Source organism: Melopsittacus undulatus, chromosome 7, assembly GCF_012275295.1.
Source record: "Melopsittacus undulatus isolate bMelUnd1 chromosome 7, bMelUnd1.mat.Z, whole genome shotgun sequence".
Lineage (NCBI taxonomy): Eukaryota > Metazoa > Chordata > Aves > Psittaciformes > Psittaculidae > Melopsittacus > Melopsittacus undulatus.
Window position 1 is genome coordinate 53,525,895 of NC_047533.1, and position 12,791 is coordinate 53,538,685.

Sequence of the window (12,791 nt, forward strand, 5' to 3'; positions counted from 1 at the left end):
GGTCATATTGTAGTCTACTGCAAGGTGTGGTGTTTGGTTTTTTTTTTTACACTGTTGAATAGTTCAAAAGTATATTTGGGATGTTAAACAGATATGCATGAAGATGTGAGAAACTTCTGAGATGGATTCCTCCTCTTTCATTCAATCTGCAAAATATTCTGGAACAGTAAATGCATGTAAATTAATTGTGAAGATAGTTCATACTATAATAGTTGTAACATCTTTAAAGTGAAGGGAAATCAAGGAATGCTAGAAGCAAATTGCTAATTAATCAAATTCAGGAATTTTCAAGGTGTTCCAGTCAAAGGACAGAAAGCAATTTTTTTATACTGATATTTTACAGAAATCCCACAGGAATGCTCATTTAAACAAACAAAGATTATGATTCTGGCACACTAGAAACATCTTAATCTGACCTATGAGAGAAGATTTCTTAAGGATGCTGGAAATAGAATCATAGAAAGATCTTAATTTACATGCAGGAAAATTCTCAACTTCTCTGACTGGGGCACAGGGAACTCAACACTTTTGAAAACCATTTATGTGTTAAAAATACGGATGATTTATAGCTGTTGTTAGACATAAGGAAATTTTAATCTTCAGGGATACCAGATCAGTATTTCTGAATAATCAAAACAAATACATAAAAAATAAAGTTTTTCTGTATAATATATTTGGTCAAGAGTATCTTTGTCCTTTTTGAAGCTTCATTTTTTATTTAACTTCTTACATGTATTCTTACATGTATTTCACTCCTTTGTACAATTTTTTTCCTGAGGCAGTGAGAGAGCTCTGTTTTCCAAGTGTTAATTATAATGAATAATTTGTCTTGTGACAGGATACGATCCAACAGTTAACCAGGTACAATTTCATTGAATTTAGCTGAATCAGGCTCAAGGTGTTGCAAAACTGAACATTCTGCAAACATTTTACAGTTGCTTTTTACTGGGAGAAAAATAAGAACTATATTCTAATGCTTTTCCTCTGACAGTTGTCTTTACTCCATGAAGTGACTTTAATGAGGCTTTCAATAAAGTAAGGTGTTAACATCAGGATTATAACAATGTTTCATAAATTTGATCAAAACTTACACACAAAACAAAGGGGTGTTTTTCAGAGTTAGAACCAAGTTTTTAGTTGTTCTACAAAAATGTTGGGAACTGCTTTAACCGTATTGTTTAATCATATTATTGTATGGAGTCTCATAAGCATCATTCACAGGACTTGATGGCTAATAACTTAGAGTGATTCGAAAAGGTTCAAAAAGACTTATGTTAGTGTGGTTCAAAAGGTTCAAACATGGTGGCATTTGGGTATAGGTAATTTTTCATGGTTTCTTTCCGTTTCAGTATTTCCATTGAAATGGTAACAATAAATACAAGTGTATTGTACTTGGCTTAGAAGATAATTGCCTCAAATACCGGACTGAACAATCAGTGTTTTCCACCAAAGGGACTGAATGAAAATGCCAGAATCTGAGCATAATAGATTAAGGCACAATAATTTTAGAAACTTAATTTCTTTTCAGTTAGTAAAACATAGGAGAAATTACAAGTTCTTTAAGTAGGAGAGAATGTTTGTGCAGTAGATTAAGCTTTAAAGTAACATAGATGATTTTAAACAAATATAGGATACATAATTTCTTTGGCTGATGGAGAAATATAGCAGATGACCATTTTCCTTAGCTCTACTGCTCTTTCATTCAACATAGTGTGCTGCTAGCTCTCTTTTTGTGTCTGCTTTCTTCATACCCTGTTCAAAAGATATGCAATCTCAATCTCTTTTATTCCTTCTCAAGCACTCTACTCAAAGTTACAGACACCTTTTTGGAGGAGTGGGACATTTGCCTACATTTTTGGTTTAGAGACTGAATTTTTTTGAAAACACTGAATGCTTTTCCCTGTTTGAAAGCAAATCAGTCATTACACACAGTAAGATCAGTGGAAGAACGTTGGTGAAAGCAAGAAAATACAAAACTTTATGAATAGTAGAGAAGTTGTAAGAATATTTAAAATTTACATGGAAGTTGTCTCTTTTTAATAGAGGATTTGTAGTACACATTATTTCCAGTAACTCTACTTCAGCTTCCAAGAAGTTTTTTGGTTTTGAGATGGGTGTTAAGACTCTTCTAGGAATTACTGTCCTTTTTATATGAAGCTCTGCAACTGATGAAATCTTGTGTAGTGAAGATTATATATGAATATGAAATGATATGCTAGCTAACAGTTGTAATTAAGGCTCATTTTTTAACACTTCCATTTTGCAGTTAAACATAAAAAAACCCCATGATGCTGAAGGTATTCTATTTTATGGTCAGAGTTAGAGAACAATGAACCTTGCCAATTTCATTTCACGGCGTGAGGAAAATCAGCATCAGTGATGTGTGGTTTGCAAAAAGTCTTTTCAGACACTGGTTTTGGATTCTTTTTTAATGCAGATAGGGTACCCAGATAAGTCTATTCAGACAAGTAACTGTTAAATTTTTGTGACTGTAAACATGTGGAGAAACAGATCCACTGATAAATATTTTGATTCCCTAGAACTGATTTCATTGGTGACAGAATTTAGCTTATCTAGTTGATTAAATACACTAAAATAGAAAAAGATTAAATACTACTGATTGAGGGAAAGAAAACATCTATATAGTGAAAGTATAAGTTAATCTCATTTAAGCTGACTATTATGGTTACTGTAACAGAACAACTTGCACAGGAGTTTTATCTGTATAGAAATTCTGTGTTTTCCCAATTGTGCAAATGGGTAATTTAATTTTAAATATACACTTCATTCCTTGTATTTTGAAAGGAGTAATTATGTGCTTAATGCAGTGCTCATGCTTAGCTGCACAAAACCAATACACTGAAAATTTTATCTATAGGAAAAGATTTTAACTATAGTTAAAATAGTTAACTATAGTAGATTGTGTAAGCTCATTATGTTACCACACTAAACATGCTGTTATGACTTAGTGAAAATAGCAATCAACAGAGTCCAGTCGTTCACGATGTGCATTGTCATAAGAGTAAAGATTTTCAGTTTATAAGTGCACAATTACCATTTTGTATTAATTCCACAATAATGAGGATTCAAATATAAAATTTTCAGACCTTGGGAGTTCTTAGGCAAAATCTCATTAGTTAAGAAAGCTTTGGCCACAAAATACAATCACATACAAACACAAAATGTAAGTTTGTTTTATATAGTCTTTTTATGTTTATATGTTTATTGCTTGCTTTTTTTTTTTCAGTCAATATGGTTAGGTTTGCATTCTCAGGTGTTTTCAAATCAACATCTTCCTTACTGTGCATTTTCCATGGATATATTAGCAAAGATACTTTCAGTTTTTACGTTTAAATACTGCTACAAAATCACTCATACAAAGAGAATGATGCAGACTTTAGAGAACCATTCTGTAGAAGCCCTTCAAAAAATACAGGTATTCTGGAGGGGAGGTGGAAATCAGGTACAAAATTTGCTGAAGGTCAAAGAAAGTTACTTTGGAAGTGTAAGGACACTTACAGGAAGAGGCAGCAGAGGAATTGCTGCTTGTGGATTCTTTTCTTAATTTGTATTAACAGTGTTGAAATATTAAGCATAAAATATAATTCAAATTTTATAGCAGAATAGTAATCTCATGGAATTTTTTTTATAATGTTTCTTACTACTGATGAAACGAAGACATATAGATGTTGACTTACTTAGTAAAATCCTGCATTTGACATTTTAACTGAAATAATACATTGTAAAAGCAAATATAAATAATTTGGTTTATTTATTACACAATCAAAATTTCCCCCCATAATTTTACTTTTGAACAATTTTCTTCTTGTATATGCTTAAGTGGTTGCTAGTTAGAGAGATTTAGATTTGTTATTATACCCTACATGCTTTTTCACAATTGTTTGTCTAACTTAGATGTAGCTTTATATTTTCAATGGGGTAAGGCATGGCATACATTTATCATCAGTTCAGTAAGTTAACAGTTATTTCATTGGGTTAAAAATTGTTCAGCATGCAGACTAGAGAATGTTAGATCAATGTACAGATTTACTGTGAACACGAATGGCTGAAATCTTTATCACATAAATCTACTGCATGATTTCTAAGTCAGTGCTTTAGTCTTTTTTCCCACTCCAGCAACAATTTTAGTCCTGTTTCTAATACTAAACTAAACCTCTGCTGATGATTCATCATCGATGGAATTTCTACTTTGCTTAAAATTATCATGTTGGGGGATTATTGTCCATTTACATGAGCTTAAATTTTGACCTGTGGTTTATGTCCCAGTATTACTACTTTTGCTTGAGGCATCGAGTTGAGGCTAGAAAGGCCTCGGCTGGAGATGGGGGAAACATTCCTATGCTGATTTGGACAAATACCTTGTCCATCTTTCTGCTTCCCTTACTTAACTTGCAAAAATGTGACTGATAGCACATAGGTATCTTGGGCTTTTTTTAAATGGCACTATATTTTAACATTAATTAAACCCCACAGCATTTAATCAGTTTGGCCACTGAATGTAGACTCAGTGAGCAGCTCTGCAGGCAGGCCTTTGTTATTTAAGTTTTCCTTAATGTACTTTATGTTGAAGCACAAAAAGCATCCATTGGTGTATAGAGAGAGCTCATGTCACAGCACAGAGCACTAAAATAATCTTTTCTCTAAACCTGGCAGGGCAGTAAAAAATATTTTTCCCGTAGTTGCTTCTGCGTTGGAGGTGTTTGCAAATTTGGAACAAAAAACTGCTTTAGGATTTGTTCCAAACAGATAACGGATTATAATGTTGCTTAAAAAAAACAAGACCATTTGTAATACAGTTGCCAAGTTTCAGAAAGAGCCCAGTTAAGCCTATTTAAGTCCTCTCTCATATATCATTAGAGATTTCCCATTCAAAATCTCTCCATTAATGTTATTTATGGACCATTCAAAGTAATATTATTTTATGTTTGGGGGAAATAAAACTTTGGGGATTAAATATTTTACTTGTCAGTGTTCATTCCAGTAAATGTATTTTCCCTCAGCTAAATCCTAGATTTCTTAAGATAGTAGCTTGCACTTGTAAATACTTGTGTCTGTGACCCTGATCTCTCTTTTCCCATCAAAAATGGAATAATTATATTTCACAAATGGGTCAGCCAGCCAACCCTTACTATATTGTCCTGACAGTTCTATTTCAGTTTTGCTGTAATCTGAATCTGACATCTTATAGTAAAATCAAAAACACAGCTATGAAGAATTGACTTTTGCTAGCAGGATGTTGGCTGTGACTTTGTTAAAGCAGATACAAATTTGGTTCAGTTACATGTCACTCACACCTGATCAAATCCTGTCGGAGCACAGGTTCACCCAAGGGTGAACTGGTAGTACTGAACAGTTTCTCCTGGTCTTTGCAGGTTTTAGAGTAACAGTGGCTGGCCCAACTCCAGGAGTCATCATCTAGCTCAGTGTTTTTGTAAGGAAAATAATTTTTTTCTGTTCCCTCCCTTTCAGTTACTGGCACCTTTGCTGAGGATTGAGTGACAATTTTTGTTGCAATTGTTTCATCTGTGATGTATTTTATATCTCTGTCAAAAATATCCTGAACAGAGATATGGGCACTTGTGGTATGTGGGGCATGAACTGCAACCTTTGTGTATCTGAGAGTTACTGCATATACATGACACAGCTTTGCACATGTAAATTACCCCTGCAAGGTGGTTCTAATGAGCATAACAAATTCAGCCTGGGATTGAGTCTATGGCAGGCTGTGTGGGGTTGATTTGGGGGTACCAAGGAATTTTAGCACACCTGGTATATGCTGCACTCTTTGTGTGTTACAGGTTACCTGTGCAGGAGCCGTGGTGCTTGTCTGTAAGTGAGCAGTAGTGATTTCATTAGGGCTGAGACTGACAGCCAAGACACAGTCAATCACCAATGTGCCTCCAGTTTTAAGGTTCATTTGTTTGTGCATTCTGTAGTTCTACACAAGCAATGAATGGGTCAGAAAAGCATTTCCAAGCTGCATGAGTAAGCAGAGGAAAAAGACAGTTTCTGGCTGATACCCATGATACATACAAAATGAACCTGTGTTCAGAACTCAACAAATTGTGGGTTGCTTCCCAGACATGAAGAAGATCTGTCACAGTGCACAGTGCAGGTAGAGAGAAATGTAAATTCTAGACTGATTTTATATTATGCAGGTTACTGGGAAGAAAGACTGTACTTGAGCTGGATAGGGATTTTTCATCTGTAATGTTATGATATACAAGAATTCTTTTGCCTTTCCATACTGTGAATGTATTTTGCATCATGACATCATACATTTGTGTTGCTGTGGAAACACAATAATGTTATTTTCGTTGTCCTAGGAAACACAGAAACAACACCTGATAGTGGCTGTCATACCAGTTTGGATGGATGATTGTTTTCTCTTCTGTTCAACGAAATCTCCCATTCCCTAATGTACCTGAAATAGCAGAGGTTCTTGTCATTACTATCATTATCTTTAAGTATCCATTCACACAACATGGGACAGGCACTCCATGCATGAAAATATTCCATCTCTGAGGTAAGGGCTTTTCAGTCTATGGCACTGGTCCAGCAAGTCATTTTTGCCCTTGCTTAACATCAAACCTGTGAGTAGTCCCACTGAAATCAATAGGACTGTTCATGTGCTTAAAGTTAACTACATGTGTAAGTGCTTTGCTGGATTGATGCCGAATGACCAACCCATGGTCCAGAATGAGTATTTCAGAACTTGAGTAAGTTTGGGGATAATGACTTGGTTTTAAAATAGGAGAGTATATATTAGCTATCTCTGAGTTTCCATGTTCCCAGCAACTCTGTTGTGAAGAAAGGTTTAGCATTTGGGTAAAAAAAGAGTTACAGAGTTAAGCTGAGGGGCAGCTGTACACACGGGAGTTAGATGCCTTATGCCATTGCAACGTGATTTTGTGAGGTTACTGGAGTTGTTTTCTGGGTGTTTCAGCAAATGTTCAGCTTTTGCCTCATCTGCTGCTGTTCTGTAAAAGGGAAGGCTAACTTTGTTACTACGTTTTTTTTATTATCAGTGAAGCCCTGTGTGTAATTTCTAGGTTTTTGACCATGTGTGCGCTTATAGACAGAGCTTTGAATTTTCTCCTGTGTCTCCATAAAATCTGTTTATACAGAATCCTATGGTTGAATAGTTATCTTTATTTTATAAAGAATCATATAATAGTTTGGGTTAGAAGGGACCTTCAAAGGTCATCTAGTCCAAGCTGCAGCAATGAGCAGGGACATATTAACTAGATCAAGTTGCTCAGAACTGCATCCAGCCTAGCCCTGAATGTCTCCAAGGATGATGCATCCACCACTTCTCTGGGTAACCTGCGCCAGTATTTTGCCACCTTAGTTTAATTTTATAACACTGCATGCAAATGTCAATTGCATAAACGTAACTTCCCAGTAAAACAAGGTTGATGCTCTGTTACACATGGTTATTAAAAAATGTCTTTACTTATATCATAGATTGTGTCTTATACACACTTGCTATATATATTACTACATAACTTGCTTGTCCATATATACTTACTCATGTTCATTCATATTTAAATGCCTGTGGCAAAAACAAAAGCCAAGCATTTCAGCATGTAAGAATATCATTAGTCTAAATTTATACATGGACCAAAGTTCCTGGAAGAAAAAGTTGATAGGTTCAAGCATGAGTCCAGTATAATAATAAATTTTGACTCCCCCTAGATTTCTTGGTGCTGAAAGAAAAAATACCCTGGAATGCTGCTGACCATTTTCCCAAAGGGCCTGACCCCAGTCACGAGCTCCATATAGTACTGTCAATAAGAATAACTGCTCTTTATTTCCTGCAAACCTTTGCAATTTATCCTAAGTACAGTGTATGTGCATGTGTGAGATGGAAGCAGGCAGGGAGGGACAGGGAGCAAAAGAGGAATGGCTGGACTTGTACTTTAAGGAATGTTTTCTTTTTCTTTCTGGAAGTCATTTCTTCTTTCCTTATTATTGTTGTAGCATTCCTTTCCACATAACCATTGTCATTTCTTTATCACTTCATTGTCATTTCTTGCTCATTCTAAGAAGATGGCCCATGCAATAGACAAAGTGCAATTGTTAGGAAAAATGTTAAGTATCTCTGAGAAGAAGTATTTTTCATTAGAAAGATGTTCAGTGAGGCCTTCATTCAGGTAAACATGCTGAGAGGGGAAGAAAGGAAAATCAAAGCAAGCAGTTGACAAAACCTGTGATTCTTACATATTTTTATCTGGTGAAGAAATGGCACAGTTATCTAATTCTTCAGAGATGGCTTGGGTGTGGTAGACATTTCCGGCTTCTTTCTCAGTGGACACAGAGTTGGGTGTCAACAGCATGCAGAGAAGCATCTGCATTTTTCTGGCCTGTGATAGTTTATTTCATGACTATATGCATTTGGGGGGAGTAGAGAGACAGGAAGAGTCTGCTCCTTAGGGGATGAAATCCAATGAAACATTTGTGCCAGAGCTGTTGCGTGCTCAGTGCACAAGCTACGTAACCCTCAAACTGTGTAATTGAGAGTTGACTGCAGTTCTCATCCATATTAATTTATGTAGATTTCTTCATTAATGAGCTTTAATTTTATGGTGTGAAGTGAGAAAGTAGTCTTCAGAGGAAAACCAAGGGCATTCACACCATGCTCTGCTACTTCCATGGCTGTGCAAAGGGCATTGCAAGGATGCAGTGGAGGAGCTGCTGAGCCTTGGTGCTGGTGTTTCCTCCAGGGTGGGGGACCTGCCAGGGGATGATTCAGACTACCTGAATTAAGGGCTTAGCTTCCTCACAGGGCTGTCAGGAGCTCAGCTTCCAAATGTGTTTGGTTTGAAGCATGGATTCCTCTAATATTTCTGAGCTGAAGGTTTGTATCTGAAACTGGTGGATCTACATGTGTCGTAAATTAGCATAGCTCAGCACCAGGTTTGATTCTGGATGATGTTCCCTAGTGCCGACTGAGTAGTTTACAACCAAGGCTAAATTTATTGTAGAGCTTATGATCCATAGACATAAGCAGAACTCTTAACAGCACTGAATCCTGAAAGCTCTTTTATTTCTTATTTCTTAGATTTTCCATAAAAGCAGCCGTTAGTCTCGAAACATGATGAAAATGAACACACAATCTAGAGAAATTTTAGCTGAAGAAAGGATTGATTCCATTGCAATCAAACGGAATCTTTAGTGTGGTGTATGGCCACAGATCAAGATCCAAGATTTTTTATGATCTATAGCCTTCGTAATAGTGATAGATGGTGTCAAAATTCCATTTCTTCCTCTGTAGTATTTTGCTTCTGTTTTTCTTTTCAAGTGGATAACAAAGACAATAACATTGAAGACAAAGTAGGGAAACAACTAAAGAAAGAAAAAGGTATCTTTTTCATGGATAACCTAAAATGAATACATAGCTCTCAGTTGCTACCTGCAAGCTTTAGGTCAGAAAATTTGATATTCATATTTCATTCACCAAAATTACTGTACATCTATATCATACTTAAGTGCATGCTGATACATTCCTTGACTTAATGAAAAGGTGTGTTTCCTTTATGGATATATATTTGTACTTGAAATCATGAAAATGAACAGTGCCTCTTCAATAGCTCTCTTTAACCCAACTGTTATCTTACTCCCTTGCAGGTTTCTCTCATGTCCGTCTTTTCACACTGGCAAATAGTGCATCCAGTAGAAGTGGACTTGTAGAATAAAATAGTGCTGAGGATTTTACAGACACATTTTAGGCAGCACAGAGTTACTCTGAATAAGCTCTAATTTGCTCCCATAGACTGACTGCCAATTAGCTATTGGAGTATATATGCCACATTATTGCCATCTAGGAGTTCAGGTTGTTCTTGGGTGTGAACTGAAGCATGTCAAAGAACTTTAAAAGCCCACTCCTGAGCCAGACCATGTAATGTCTGTGTGTATGAAGACTAAGCAGACACTGTCATCTTGATCTTCCTTCATAGGTTTCACTTTGATGTGTGGTATCTTCTCTTTCCTGCTTCTGCATAATTCCTTCACTGGTCTTGTCTCAGCCCATTTGGGTAAGATACTTATTTCATCATAAAGCAAGAAAGGAGGCATGTGTTTGTAACATATGGTAGAAAATACATGATCTGTAACATCACTGTTGATCATGCAAACAAATATTTCTAGTCTATAAATTGGTCTTCTCAATTACGGTAGTTAAAAATCATCTGTTTGCATTTTTGCATGTTTACTCTCTTTTGTGATGAAGATCACCAGTAATGTGTACCAGAGCTTGATTTGATATTATATTGATGAAATACACTCAAATTACATGAAATTAGGTCTCACCAGCACTTGTTGAGGAAAAGATTTTGTTTGTTATGATAAAGAAGGTGGATGGGCTTGCTGGATAAATGCACATGAATACAAGAAGCCTTAAAACTTTGCTGGATATTTATTAACATGTATTGAGTTTGAACTGCCTAAAGCTTAACATAGCTTTTTAGATTGTAGCATATTTTATGTAATCTATATTGCCTAAATGTAAGTTCAGTACAGAGCAAAAGCAGATCTGCAATGAAATTCAATGGTAGAAAGTGAAGAGACAAGTTAAAATGAAGGAGAACATTATGATTTGCACATGTAAAAGTGAAGTGATATGATCAATGAACAGAGAATTATGAAGGACATCTTAGGAAAGAATTGCTGAAAGAAAATTTAAGCAAACCTATAGACCCCAGTGCCTCAAACCCAAGATGGACAAGAGAGCTGCAAATTGTCTTCAAGTTTTCTCTGGTTGACTCTGTCTTCTACAAGCTCATGTTGTCTTCTGTCCTTCTCACAAATTGGGAGTTAGTAATGAAGTATTATCTTACCCAAGGGAGAAGCAACCTGACATTATCTAAAATGAAATAGTTGGGAACCTGAATAAATTAAGTGATGAGTTGAAGGGATGGTACTTACAGATGAGTTTAACATTTGGGCTACTTAACAGCTTAGATGTGTATTTATAGTAGTGCACCTGGAGGCATGATCACCTGGGGGTTTAATGGGGTTTACTCACTGAAGTTTGCACTGACAAGAGGTTGGTCTGTGTCAAATAAGTGTCTTACAGGTAATACAGACTGTCACAGGTAACTCGTTGGAGTAACAATGACCAGGCTTGCTAATTGGAGAGAAAGTTCAGAATACAGCAAAGTGTGTAGGAAGGCACAGGTCTTCCTCTCATCTCAGGGTACCAATCTTCATGTGTTGTGCTCCACCTAATAGCCAGGAAGCAGCTATTATCTTATTATTATATCTAAAATTAATGTGGGATGAGAATAAACAATACACTGTGGGACTCATTATTTGTCTTCCAGATGCAGGGGGTGAAGAAAATATGGGAGTTACTGTTTGCCTTACAGTACTCATTTTCTAATGGCCACAGTCCAGGCCCTGACTAATGGTTTTGAAATGCTGAGAACAGAAGTTAAACAGGCATCTAGATCCCAGGCCCCACCAGGGAACCCCTGAATTAGTGCATGGAGGGTGCAAAGCAAGGGAAGCGCTAAAACTTGAAACCTGGCCAAGAGCACAAAACTCAGAGGACTTGTGGCTATTGTAGGTAATAACAAAAGGAGATGTCCATAGGAGGGTAAAAGAAACAGTTCAGGGAAGGGCAAGTCAAGAAACCAGAAGACTGAGGAGTCAAATAGAGGGGTCTTGCATGAGAGGATTTGCTGCACATTTCAGTCATGGCTTAGGCAAGGCACAATGGCTAAGTAATGGATCTGCACTGAGACTTGGAATCTCGGCGTCTTGGTCATTGCTGCATAGGACCATGCAGAAGAATTATGGTTGTTGCAAATGGAAGCCCTGAAAAGCCGTAAGTGCCTATTCAGAAAGCTAATGGGTAAGAACATCATAAAACCTGGCAAACAATGCTGTGTTTTTGTTTTATAGCTTTATTGAAGGAAGTTTACCAGGTTTCCAGAATGCTGTGCTCTTGTCATACTCTCTAATTATTCATTTTGCATCTTTCTGTGTTTTGACTTATAAACTGAACATAAACCAGAGATTTCTCCAACAGTCTGGCAAACTCGGATGTCTCTGGGGGAAAAGCTCTGTAGCACTTTAGAGATCTTTGACTTTGCCCAGCATATTTTAAGAAGTTGGTGGTTTTTAAGTTTCTGTGGTAGAAGTATGTGTCGATAAGCATATCCCTGGAACAGCTGAGATCATCTGAGGTGTTGTTGTAATTATGTTACGAATGTTATCTTGACTTGGTGTGATTATTTGTTTTCAAAATATACTGTAGAGCAATAACATGCAGAAGTTTGAGACAAATGGAAGTCTGGGTTTCATTTTACTTTTTAGTTTTATAAGAAACTAAGTATTGTAGCTGTACAATCTGAGTAGTAAGGAGAAAGTCAAGGAGAAAAGGTAGTAAACATCAGAAATAGACACATCTTGAATTGAAGGTATGAATTTTCTACATGGTGAGACCATGCTACTTTCTGTCGAAGTTCAGCTTGAGAAAATAATCTTGTCACTATGAAAGTCCTGAAGAGGAAGTTTCATTGCTTTTCTTCTTGCAGGCCTTTCTCTGATTGTTTTATTTATGAGGGACCAACCAAAGCCAGGCAGAGTTTGCTGGACACTGTACAAATGAAAGAGTAAGAGACTATCTCCCTACCATGAAGAGATACTATATAAATAGATAAAATGGGAAGAGAAGAGTGGTAGTACATATCTGTCAATGTTATGGTGATAAATTACATGTTAATTTTCCCTTTTGGCAAAGGAATACTATTCAGGGATTAGAA